The following is a 12,170-nucleotide window of genomic DNA, read 5'->3' on the forward strand; positions in this document are numbered from 1 at the left end:
AAGACAGGGGGAGCAGTGTAATGGTCTTTGTCCGTCTTCCAAGACAGTGGGGCTGGCTGCTGTGTAGGTGGGGGTGATGGTGCATGGGCTGCTGGTGGCTGTGTCGGAGGGAGGTAGGTGGGATTGTCCCGGGTTGATGCTGGTGGATGTGTGGGAGGTACGTGTGCTAGGCGAGACTTCTTTGCTTGCTGGGTTGATCGTGATGGCTGTGGTGGAGGCCTTTGTACCGAGAGGTATCTTATGGCGCGTTTCCACTACACGGCCTCGCTCGGCGCCGCTCGGTATGGCTGGGCCGCGATTGGCCTCGTTAGGACCAGCTCACTTTATGGCGCGTTTCCATTACAGTTTAGGAACTGGGGTAGTATCTATAGTAACGCAGTGTAGGCGGAGCGACGCTGCTTAAAACTGCCGTGACGTCATCTTCAATGCGACACAACAATGGAGGATGTGGAGATGTGAAAGCGATCGTTTGCTTGTTTTTTGCTGTGTGGTTTATTATCACAAGAAATAGACAAGAGTTGTTTCGAAAGAGGCGACGTATAGCAAGACGAGGTATAGAAGAAGCTGACGCGAGAGTTCGGGCAGTCCTCCTACGCCGCAGAGACTACAGGACGACTCGAATCACTACTAACTACAATGCTACTTGGTAAGCTAACGTTCGCTAACTAGCAATGTGTTTAGGCTCACTCTCCCTATACGACCAAAGTATTTCAAGTATTTAATTAATTGTAGCTACCACTTTTACGTATTAAAATATGTATGCTTTTGTTTGTGTATTTCAGAAGTTACCGACCGAGCTACTGTTGGAGCAGAACACCTCTGCTACGCGCCGTTCGTTGGATGAGGCTGGATCTCTATTAAATTAAGAAAGGAATTGAAAACACCGGAATCAAAGTTATAACAAATTATCTGAGTTTACTTCTAGTAGGAAACCAAACACATATACAAGTTATACAGAGTACTCGAGTACTCCGGACTTTTAGATTTGTGATGCGATGCGGATAAATGCGTCAGGACCAGACAAACTCATCAAACGAGAAGAAATTGGACTTCAAGTTTGTGATGCGATGCGGATACAGTTATCAGGACCAACAAACTCACCAAACCAAAAAGCATTTTTACACACACAAACATCAGTATTTCTATCTGTCTTTGGGGCGGAGATGGGTCATCTCTTCCTTCCCACTTTACTCCCAAGCGAATCAGAGAGCCCCTGGGGAGGAGCTGTTTAAACTGACCACCTCCCCCAAGTGCCCTGATTGGCTGGATTCGCTTCTGGCCGAGGTCAATCAGAGTTTCGAACAGAGTGAGACCCCAAACCACACTAGGTCAAAAGTCAATGTTTATCTTTACCTTATCTTACTCTACATTCCTTCCCAGGGGATATTTTCACCTAAACCATTCTCCCACAGACATTTAAACTCTTCTCCACTTATTTTACGATGTCTTTTAACGACTTAGTGACCGCATCTGGCTCTTAGTGGTGATAAGGATCAATGTTGGTGTGTGAAACACAGAATCTCTAAGTCAGTGAATTTAAAAGTGAGAATAACATTCTTTTTCTAAGTGATTATCAAAACCCGTTTGTGATTACATAAAACAGTTCAAACAATATATGTTTACTTCAATACAGTGTAGAATCATATCTTTTTACTTCACTACCGAGTGGTGGAATGTGATTGTTCCATCTTTCACACACACTCAGTGGGTGGAGAACTTCAGGATGTCTGAGGAAAACCTACGTCTACCAGGGGTAGCAGTGGCACAAGGTGCAGAGGAGGGCAGGGACATACGAGAGGGTCTGATGCGCTACCTGAATACCTAGAATGTATAATGTAATACCTAAATATTCATTGTATTGTATTGAACATAAATACATCTTTTCTTTTTCACATACATGTGTTTGTCAAATTATTTAAACCAAAAAAATGTTATCAGAATTGACTATTTAGTAAATATTTGAATTTCAAGCACCAGTACTGCCCCCATAATAATAATAATCTAATAAATTAAGCAAATATCAAAGCAAACTATAAACATAAATATAAAAGTGTAAAACACAACAGAACTATATTCATAAATGCAAGTGTAAAAAATTGTTAACATGGATGGAGGCTAAAGTATCCACAGCATAAAATAATATGATTATGATGGTTTGTCTGAAAGACACAGCCTCAAGGTTCAAGGTTTTTTATTTTGTCATACGAACATAGCTAGTGTAGTTATGACAATGAACATCTTGGGTCACAGGCTCCTCCAACAGTGCAACACAATAACCCAGATCAACAGAAATATAGTGCAAGTAAATATTAAGCGCTGTGCACCGCTCTCTTTGTATAGGTGTTTTCTTTTGTTCTCTTCTCTTTGAAATATATAAGCAATGTGTTTGAGTCTAGCACAACGAGGGTATTACAATTGAGTAATTTTTACTACATGTATTTATCATGTATTCTTAATACCATTACAAAATATGTAATGTTATGTTTTAGAGGAGGACCTCAAGCTAGCAAACTCAATTTCAAACAGTATGCAGAGTTGTCCTGCTAAAGAGTTAAAATGTATTATTTAACCAAGTATTTATTCTCTTATTTGCTTTAATTGCAACAGATGATAAAGGTTTCACTGTGATAAGTATTCTCTTAAATCCATAAACCCCTGTACAGTGCTTTGTGGACGATGGTGTTTATGATATTTCTGACTGCAGAGGGACGCCTAGATGATGCCATCTTTCTGTGTGATCGCTGGTGGGTGCAATTATTTATCAACAAGCAATAAGATAAGACATGGCATTGATTCTGCTGGGCCAGTTGCCGTTCCTGCAGGGCCAGATCCTCTCCTCCTCGGTTTGTGCTGTTGATGCAGAGGACGTTGTTCGGAACTGTTCCTCCTCGCTAGTCCCAATGTAATCATCTAGAACAGAAACATGACTTGTAAATTCCACAAACTACTGCAGCACAATACTATAAATAGCAACAACAACTATAGAAAAGACAAACTGAACGTAAACAATGGCACATATGGTGTTAGCAAACAATAGCTCTCGCTAATGCTATCTGCCTAGCTAGCCTTCGGGGCTCCATAAAAGCATGGGTTGTCGAACATAAATGTAAGGATAAAATAGACTTATTTGTTAGAAGTGAGCTTTAGAACAGATAGGGACACAAAGCAGGGACACAAAGCTTTCAAGCAAATAACAGAGCGTTAGCAAAAACGTACCATGCAGACTCCAGTAACGCCGCTGGAGAGTCCAGTGTCTGTGTAGAGACCTCCTGAAAGACTTTGATATTGCGAGTTGTCCCGTCGAGCACCCGCTGGACCTTATCATCTGCAATATAATGGACGTCGTCACTTCCTCGACTGACCATGGTGTGCTTTTCTTTGCCATTGTTGTAGCTCCTCTGTTAACAAAAATGCTGTTTGTAAAAATGGATTATCTCGCGCGCAGATTGTGACGATTCTCTCCGACCAATCAGCAGCCGAGAGCGTTGACGTCACAAACTCAGCCCGGTTGTCTTGGCCCTGGCCCCACGATTTTATGAGGCCAGAAAAACTGTGAATTAGGACCCGCCGGCCGGTACTAGGCCAAGTGGAAACGCAACCACAAACGGGCCGCTGACGTCACAGCCCTCTTAAACCGGGCTGCGCGCTGTAGTGGAAACGCGCCATAAATCTTGTGGCAGGCACAGATGGAGGTGGAGGCTGCTGTAGTAGTGATGTGTCGGTCGCGAACGAGCCGGCTCAAAGAGCTGTTGCCGGCTCAAAGAGCGCGCCCGCAACAGCTGACGATTTGATGTCAGCTGTTGCTGTCTTTTTTTCTATAGTTAATACTGAAATAGAGCCCTGCTTTTTTTGTCAGTGCCTTTTCTTTAAATATAATTTTAAAATGTCGATACAGTAGCCCCTTTTTTTAAATGTCTATGCTTAAGTTTTTATAGGTGTTGCTATCTGCTTTGTGTAGCGTGGTTCTACAAGCAAGTCTGTGCATTCATTGGGTGGTATAGAGAGATACAAGGGTCTGTAAATGCAATGAAAACAATTGGCCACAGCAAATAATTGATATTAAACATGTAATTTTTACTTTTGAATACTTCAGTACAAAGGATGTATTGAATAATGTAAGTGATATGTGTACACATATAAATCATTAGTCAAAACAGGGCTACATTTGATTGAATTATAAAAGGTATAATATGTGGTAAACTGAAGAGCCGTTTGGGAGCCGAAAGAGCCGGCTCTTCTTGGTGAGCCGAGCCAAATGATCCGGCTCACCAAAAAGAGCCGGAATTCCCATCACTATGCTGTAGTGTAGTGTACCTTTACATTTAGCAAATCAAAATAACTGTATGACGTATTTGTCTCTAATCAAAAATGGAAATAAATTCACATGCCATATTATGACTTTTATGGAGGATTAAAGCCTTCTTAATTTACAGTAATACAGTGATAACACACACAACCCGGTTGACTGTACTCCCTTTAACCTGGCTCTGGTGTACACTGATAGGCACAATATTAGCATAGCATTAGCGCTATTAGCATTTCAATACTATGAACAATTATGAACTCAGACCAGCATTTCACATCAAGGTTCAAGGTTCAAGGTTCTTTATTGTCAATCTGACATAGCTACAGAGTAATTATGTAGTTGAAAATCTTATGTCACAGGCTTCTCCAACAATGCAACATAATAACATAATAACAATAAGAGCAAGAGCAATACAAAAAGATTAATAGTTATAAAATAAAGTGATGATGTGGAATAGTGCAGTACGAGTCTATATACAAGTTATTGGAATGATATATATATATTAGGTATTAGATACATAATACTGAGTAGCAGATGAATGTTTTGAAGTTGTTTCAACAGTTCAATTTTTTAACAGTCTCACTGCCCGCGGGAAGAAACTGTCTCCGAATCTTCTTGTCCTTGCCAGGATGCTGCGGTAACATCTGCCAGACGGCAACAGAAAGAACAGTTTGTGGCTGGGGTGATGGGGGACTTTGATAATCCGTAGTGATTTCTTCCTGAGCCGCTGGGAGTAAAGGTCCTCCATGGATGGCAGTTCCGTCCTGGTGATGTGCTGTGCAGTTTTCACCACCCTCTGTAAAGCCTTACAATCGAGGTCGGTGCAGCTGCCGTACCAGGCCGTCATGCTGCCAGTCAGGATACTCTCTATCGTGCACCTGTAGAAGTTGCAGAGTATCCTGGAATCCATTTTGAACCTCCTCAACCTGCGGAGGAAGAAGAGCCGCTGTCGAGCTTTCTTGGTGATGGTGGTGGTGTGAAGAGACCATGTCAGGTCCTCAGTGATGTGGACCCCAAGGAACCTGAAGCTTTTGACTCTCTCCATCGTAGTCCCATTGATGGCGATGGGGGCGTGTCCCTCTCCCTGCTGCTTCCTGTAATCCACAATCAGCTCCTTTGTTTTGCTGATGTTGAGATGGAGGTTGTTATCCTGGCACCAAGATGTCAGGTTTTCGACCTCCTCTCTGTACGCCGTCTCGTCATCGTCTGTGATCTGGCCGATGATGGTCGTGTCATCAGCAAACTTCACGATGGTGTTGGAGCTGTGTGTGGCCACGCAGTCGTGGGTGAACAGGGAGTAGAGGAAAGGGCTGAGCACGCAGCCTTGAGGGGCACCGGTGTTGAGAATCAGGGTGGAGGATGTGATATTTCCCACCCGCACTGCCTGGGGTCTGCCCGTCAGGAAGTTCAGGATCCAGTCACAGAGGGCGCTGTTGAGCCCGAGGTCTCTGAGCTTGATGGCCAGCTTGGAGGGCACAATGGTATTGAATGCTGAACTGTAGTCAATGAACAGCATTCTCACATATGTGTTCCTGTTCTTCGGGTCCAGGTGTGAGAGGGCAGTGTGGAGGGTGAGGGCTATGGCGTCGTCTGTGGACCTGTTTGCTCTGTAGGCAAACTGCAGGGAGTCCAGAGATTCAGGGAGGGAGGAGGTGATGAATAATTTGACTAACCGCTCAAAGCACTTCATTATGGTGGAGGTGAGTGCTACTGGGCGGTAGTCGTTGGGGCAGGTGATTATTGTCTTTTTCGGGACAGGAACGATAGTGGAATGTTTGAAGCATGTGGGGACTACATACTACATATTTATACAAGCAGAATACACTTGAAATGTAAGCCAAACTAGTGCACGGGAGTCATACACCTAATAACATAGTAGTTTGAGTCCTACATTATTCAGGGAGCGATAGCCTGTGCTAAAGAAGCTAGCGGACGCCATTAGCCACTGTAGTGGAGCCGAACTAGCTCACAGAATGACACATTAAACTATACATAAAACAGTTTCAAACGCACTTCTTAGATCGAAATATGACATCATCTTTGTACACACTACTAACCTGTTGAACAGGAGAAATGAATGAAGCAGAGGGAACGTTGCTGCCTTTCTAGCCAGAATGCCAAGTCTGCGGCAGACACATAATAACAACACTTACTTTACGGCGCACTGAGGCCTTTCCGTGTCCTATACTGCCCTCTGCTGTTTGTAATGATATACACTATTTAACTCTCAGTTTTTACTCAGCCCCCCGGCATGTGTTCCCGACAGGTGAGCCGGCAGTGATAAAAAGCCGGTCAAAAACCAGGAAAGCGTCACACCAAGCTGTCCCTCGTTGATGATGTTAATAATAAGAATAACAATAATAGGACCAGTAGAACTGGTGGATAGACCACGCTATAGAGCAGGGCACCTTGAACATCTGGATCCGTAGTCTCCGATGAAATTGACCACCTCTTTTTCCTCGGTATGGACTCTGAAGCATCTCCAAGGACACACATCGTGTTTCTTTTCATCCGTTCATTCATTTCAGAAATTCTAAAGGCTCCTTATTATCTCCAAAAGTGCTATTACATTGGTAAACAAATAAGCATATACAAACAGCTAGCGCAGTTTCTTTGATAGAGACAAAGATAGTTGCTCAGCAAAAAAAAGTTGTAATGCTCAATTTGTATTTGTACACATCACATGAACCCCAGTATGGAATATGTAGTCATGAATCAGTCCTGATGTAACTTTTCTGTGGTGAAAGTAGAGTGATAGAACTATTTTACTTACTCCAAATTCTAATTTACACATTGTCATTTTAGACATGAATAACACATTTATATAGGCCTATAGTGTAATTCATAGATTTCACTACTTTTCTGAACCAAAGACTTTGGTGAACCAAATCTGAAACACCAAAAAAAAAGGATGACATGAGTCATTGTTTCACAACAGTTTTGAAGTTTTCCAAAAATCGGATTTCTAAGCTTAGTATCTCATAAGACAGTGCTCTAAGGTGAGTGACTTTGCATTTCTAGCAAGACCAGAGACTGTACTGAACATTTTTTACATGTAACACCATGCCATGTTATAAGAAGTACATTTAAAAGTTGATTTAAGGAGACATCTAAAAATTTAGAAACCCTTCACTTCACACTCCAGAGGGTTAAGGAAAAGGGTAATGTGATTTTATTTTAAAAGACAATGAAGGTGATATATTTATTATATTCAAAGGCAAATTCATACTTAGTCCCCTGAATCTGGAATAATGTACAATTTACAGCACAGCCTCACAATGTCAGGAACTTTTCATCTACAGATTGCTTTGGTCTGGCTTTACCCCTCACTGATTGGTTGAAGACACTTTGAACTCATTGGCTAAGGAAATCAGAAGGAGGGGCTCATTATCATATTAAAAACCGTGCGAAGATATGCGCGAAAGTTCGCACGAATATACGGACCTCCCCGTATATTCGCGCAAAACTATGTATGCGTATTATGGCACATTTGGCTTTCCATAGTAGTATGTATGTGTGTATGTATGTATGTATTTATGTATTTATCTATATATTTATTTATCTATCTATCTACATTAATTCATTAATTCATCCATTGCTTCATTCATTGCTTAATTTATTCATTCACAGTATCCATTCACAATGACAGATGACATGGCCAATAATGGCTTGCGTTTCTTCCCCACCGCAGAAACCACCACAGGTTCATGAATGCCGTCAAAATTATTCATGTTTTTAAGTAGATAATTACAAAAGCCGGTAGGATGCCGGGTGCATTCAGGGCGCCGCCATTATTGTTTACACTGCGTGGAATGGTGCTCTGTGATTGGTTGAGCTGCGTGGAATGGTGCGCTGTGATTGGTTGAGCGGATGTATCGCATTCTGTAGAGAAGGGAGACTGGTGTTTGTCGCTGTTTGGAAAGAAAGTGAGAAAACAGGACAGAATAACACGGCGGATATCGCGTTTTGCGTAAAATTGAATATTGACTTTTCAATACTGACGAAATACAATACTGATTTCGACGGGAACTCATTTTTTACAAAAGTGGCGTTTATCGCGTTTTGGAAGCAAACTCTTCACATATAGACCTATAATCATTCTGACCTCAGAAAACGATAAAGATTTAATTTCATGACGAGGGCGTAATGCGCAGAGGGATTTTTACAGACGCTCATATCAGTGTTTCCATTTCCTCTGTAGTATTTATTGGGTTGTTATATTCAGATATGAATAATAGAAACTAGAACTAAATGTGTGTGTCCTCGCTGCTTGTTCACACACACACACACACACACACACACCTTACCGGAGCTTCTGCTGTTTACAACGCTGCGTCCGTGCGCTGTGACTCTCATGGCTCTCTACATTTAATTTATATTTTAAAGGTTCATTTGTACTGTTTTATTTTATATTGTATGTGAAGCACAACGTACCATGCTGTTATAATAACGCTCTTTATCAGCCTTTGAAACTGAAACCATTTTGGGATAGGGTTTAATAGGCGTGCGTGCGTGTGTGTGTGTGTGTGTGTGTGTGTGTGTGTGTGTGTGTGTGTGTGTGTGTGTGTGTGTGTGTGGGGGGGGGGGGGGGGGGGGGGGGTTGTGTGTGTGTGTGGGGATGTGTGGATGTGTGGTATATCTCTCAGACTGGAGAAGATGAGTGAGGAAGAGGACAAGTCTTCAGTCTCCAGGGACAGACCTCCAGGCGTCAGTGATGAACCTGGACCCTCAGACACAAAGTAAGAGTTACTTCTGTAAACCTGAAAAGGATTTCGTTTTTATATAATCTGATAATCTGAATTGTTCTTTAATGATCACACTAAAGACACTCAGTAGAGTACAGTAACACCGTTTAATTGAACTGTTGCTCCTTGGCAGCGATAGTAAATGATATTCTAGTGAAATCATCCTCACACTTGACTTGTTGGACTTTGTGTTAAATCAAGCTAATAAAATACGTCAAATACGAAGTCAAATCTGCTCTTAACAAGAACTAATGATGTTTAAAACATTTGTTGTTTCCACAGACAGAGATCAGAGTCTCCAGTCCCCAGTCTGTCTCTGAAGAGTGACTTTTCCATGGAGACCCCTCCATACTTCAGTAATGAACCTGGACCCTCAGACCCAAAGTAAGAGTCTGTTTCTACTGTAAATTGACCTGAAGAAGATTCAGTTTTTATATCATCTGATAATGTAAACTGTTCTTTAATAATTTGCACAGTAAACTAAAATAAAACGCAGGAGAGTACAGTACAGAAACACAGTAAGATAGTATAGAACAATTTTGGATTTATTTGTTGTTTGAGGTGCAATATCTGACTCAGCTTTAAGACATGAAGACACTATTATTTTCCGCTTCGCTCTAATGCATTATTTTCAGCGGAAAGTGGGCGGGGCCGTCATTTAGGCTGAAGTGACATGGCGCCCTCATACCATATTTTTCTAGAAAAGTATCTGTATACAAGACGTTAAACAAATGAAAAAGCAATAATACTAACTTCCTAAGCCTCTTTTTAGATGTATTTTTAAGATATTTATTAATAATAACTTGGTGAGCAATTCAATTCTTCAATTAAAAGACACAAATGCGTACCTGGCAACACGAATGAAGTAAAGATGTGAAATTCATGTCGTCCGTGTATTCACACAACGTGAAAACGTACACGTTGAGTGTAAAGTTAGTGACGCTCTGTAACAACCTGTCAGTGTTTCTGCTCCTGACGTCACTGACGCTCTGACGTGAATCAGAGAAGGAAACATCAGCACTCAGAGCTCTACAGTAGCTCAAATTAAATCAGGGTTATTAATGTACGTGTATCAACCAGGGACTGGTACTCACAATATAATAGCTGCTGTACTTCTGACTTTATTAAGTTATTCTGAGTGTTGATGGAGCAGCTACAATGTTAGCTGAGCCTTAATGAAGCTTAATGATCTCCATTCAGATAACAAACATTACAAACACATGTATTGTCCTATTGCAGACAGACCTGACAACGCATTAACTATTTTTTTTTTTACAAATCACTATCATTACGTTGTTATTTCAGCATCCTTTCCATATTTGTATTGCAATTGATTCACAGCAAATTCTTTGTAAATTGGTTTTATAATGCTAAAGTGTACCAGATGAATACAGCTTTGTGTGTCTCAGTAGATACAGGGAACATGTGCTCCTCTGGGTCATGAATCCAGACAGGATGCTGTTTGGTTTTATAATAATGTGAAGTTTAAACTATCTACCTGATCATGAAGATATATTATCTGGTCCTCCACCACTAATGTAAAGTGCTGTAAAGGATGTGTTCATCTCCACAGAGGGAAGAGGAAGAGTCCTGTTCCTGTGGAGGAGCAGCTGTCCAGCGGTGCTCTGTGTCAGGACGTCCTGAAGGATCCAGTCTCTACCAGCTGTGGACACTGGTTCTGCAGACAGTGCATCACCTCATACTGGGAGCAGAGACCTCCATCAGGAGACTCCTGCTGTCCCCAGTGTGGAGAGAGATGGAACATTGTACAAAGTAAGAGCTGAACACATGCAGCCTCTTTACCTCCGTCTGGGCACTGGGTCTCTACTCTTCCAAAAAACATTGTCTCATCTGATCTCTTCTTTAAGGCATTGTTTTTTAAAGTTTGTACAAAAATATTTACCGTGGGACAGCAGTGTTTCAATAAAAACACTTTCTGTCTTAATCTCAGGGAAACATTAGCACTGCACAAATATCAAATGTATGTATGATCAGAGGTGGGAAGTCACTAAGCAGATTTACTCTAACTCGAGTACTGTAATTGGGTACAGTTTTTAGGTACTTTTACTTTACTTGAGTATTTCAATTGTATGCTACTCTGTACTTCTACTCTACTGCAATTCAGAGGTAAATTGTGTACTTTTCCTCCACTACATGTATTTAATACCTTTACAGGGTTCCCGCGGGGTCTTAAAAAGTCTTGAAAAGTCTTAAATTTGATAATCAGAATTTAAGGCCTTAAAAAGTCTTAAATATGATCAAAACATTTTGAAAGGTCTTAAATATGATTTAAAAGGTCTTAAAAATGATGGGATTTGAAAGGTACTTCTGTGTTGCGATCACGTCTAAATGTGTTTTGGGGGAAATGTCCGGGCTGCAAAGTAACCAGTGCGGTAAGAGCCTTTCAGTTCCCCCCAACAATTTGTATTGAAATAAATCAACATGGAACCAGTAATCACTAACTTTGCATCCCCCCGGCCCCTTACCGGAGAACACCCAGCTAGTAACCTAGCAACCAAGCTTCAGCTAGCGAGAGCATGCTCGTGAACCGTTGCGCCGCTGTTATGTATGCCTGCTGAGATATGCATGCACCTCGCGGGAGCGCGCACAGCGTAAAGCAAAAACTCCCAGACATTTCAATGATTTGTGCGGCAAAGTACGATTTGGAAACTATATCATTTCCTTTTTGGAGGGCATGCATAACACGGAAAACACCAGAGCCTCGCTGCGGGGAAACTTTGGCGCTGTTCCGAGTTTGTTCTAATCTGTCAAAATGAGAGACTGCTTTCAGATCTTTCCGTCATTGTGAACAAAAATGGTAACGGAAAATATTCGGTTAACGCGACCACTGTCTCCGGGCTACGCTTGGGTCTACGTCAACTCTAAAAGTGGAGGTGCTGTGGACGCTAAATACCGTAGGTAAACACCAATCCTACAACAGCAACGATGACAGATTGTAGCCAAGAGAGCAGAGCTCAGAAGATAGCTCTTGTCAGACATACATACAGAGAGACATACACACACACACACTTTCACGGTTAGGCTGTTATTTTTTTCTTCTGGTTTTTGGCTAACACAGTTCTGTGTGCTGTTATGTTCAGTCATCGTTCTTATGTTGA

The 12,170-nt window shown here is 41.7% G+C and overlaps 1 protein-coding gene across 3 annotated transcripts in view; it reads left to right on the top strand.

The window, feature by feature from the left end:
- Window positions 1-12,170, top strand: part of LOC117479084 (NACHT, LRR and PYD domains-containing protein 12-like) — a 134,957-nt gene that overhangs the window by 108,094 nt on the left and 14,693 nt on the right. For 2 of the 3 annotated variants that reach the window (XR_004555526.1, XR_004555527.1), the window contains exons 1-3: window positions 8,910-9,045; window positions 9,334-9,435; window positions 10,625-10,824. The exons of the other annotated variant lie outside the window; for it this stretch is intronic. The gene's annotated coding sequence lies outside the window, so the exon portion shown is untranslated. Of the gene's footprint in view, window positions 1-8,909; window positions 9,046-9,333; window positions 9,436-10,624; window positions 10,825-12,170 lie in introns of those variants that run through there. 3 annotated transcript variants of the gene reach the window in all.

This window comes from Trematomus bernacchii, unplaced genomic scaffold (genome assembly GCF_902827165.1).
Source record: "Trematomus bernacchii unplaced genomic scaffold, fTreBer1.1, whole genome shotgun sequence".
Classification (NCBI taxonomy): Eukaryota; Metazoa; Chordata; class Actinopteri; order Perciformes; family Nototheniidae; genus Trematomus; species Trematomus bernacchii.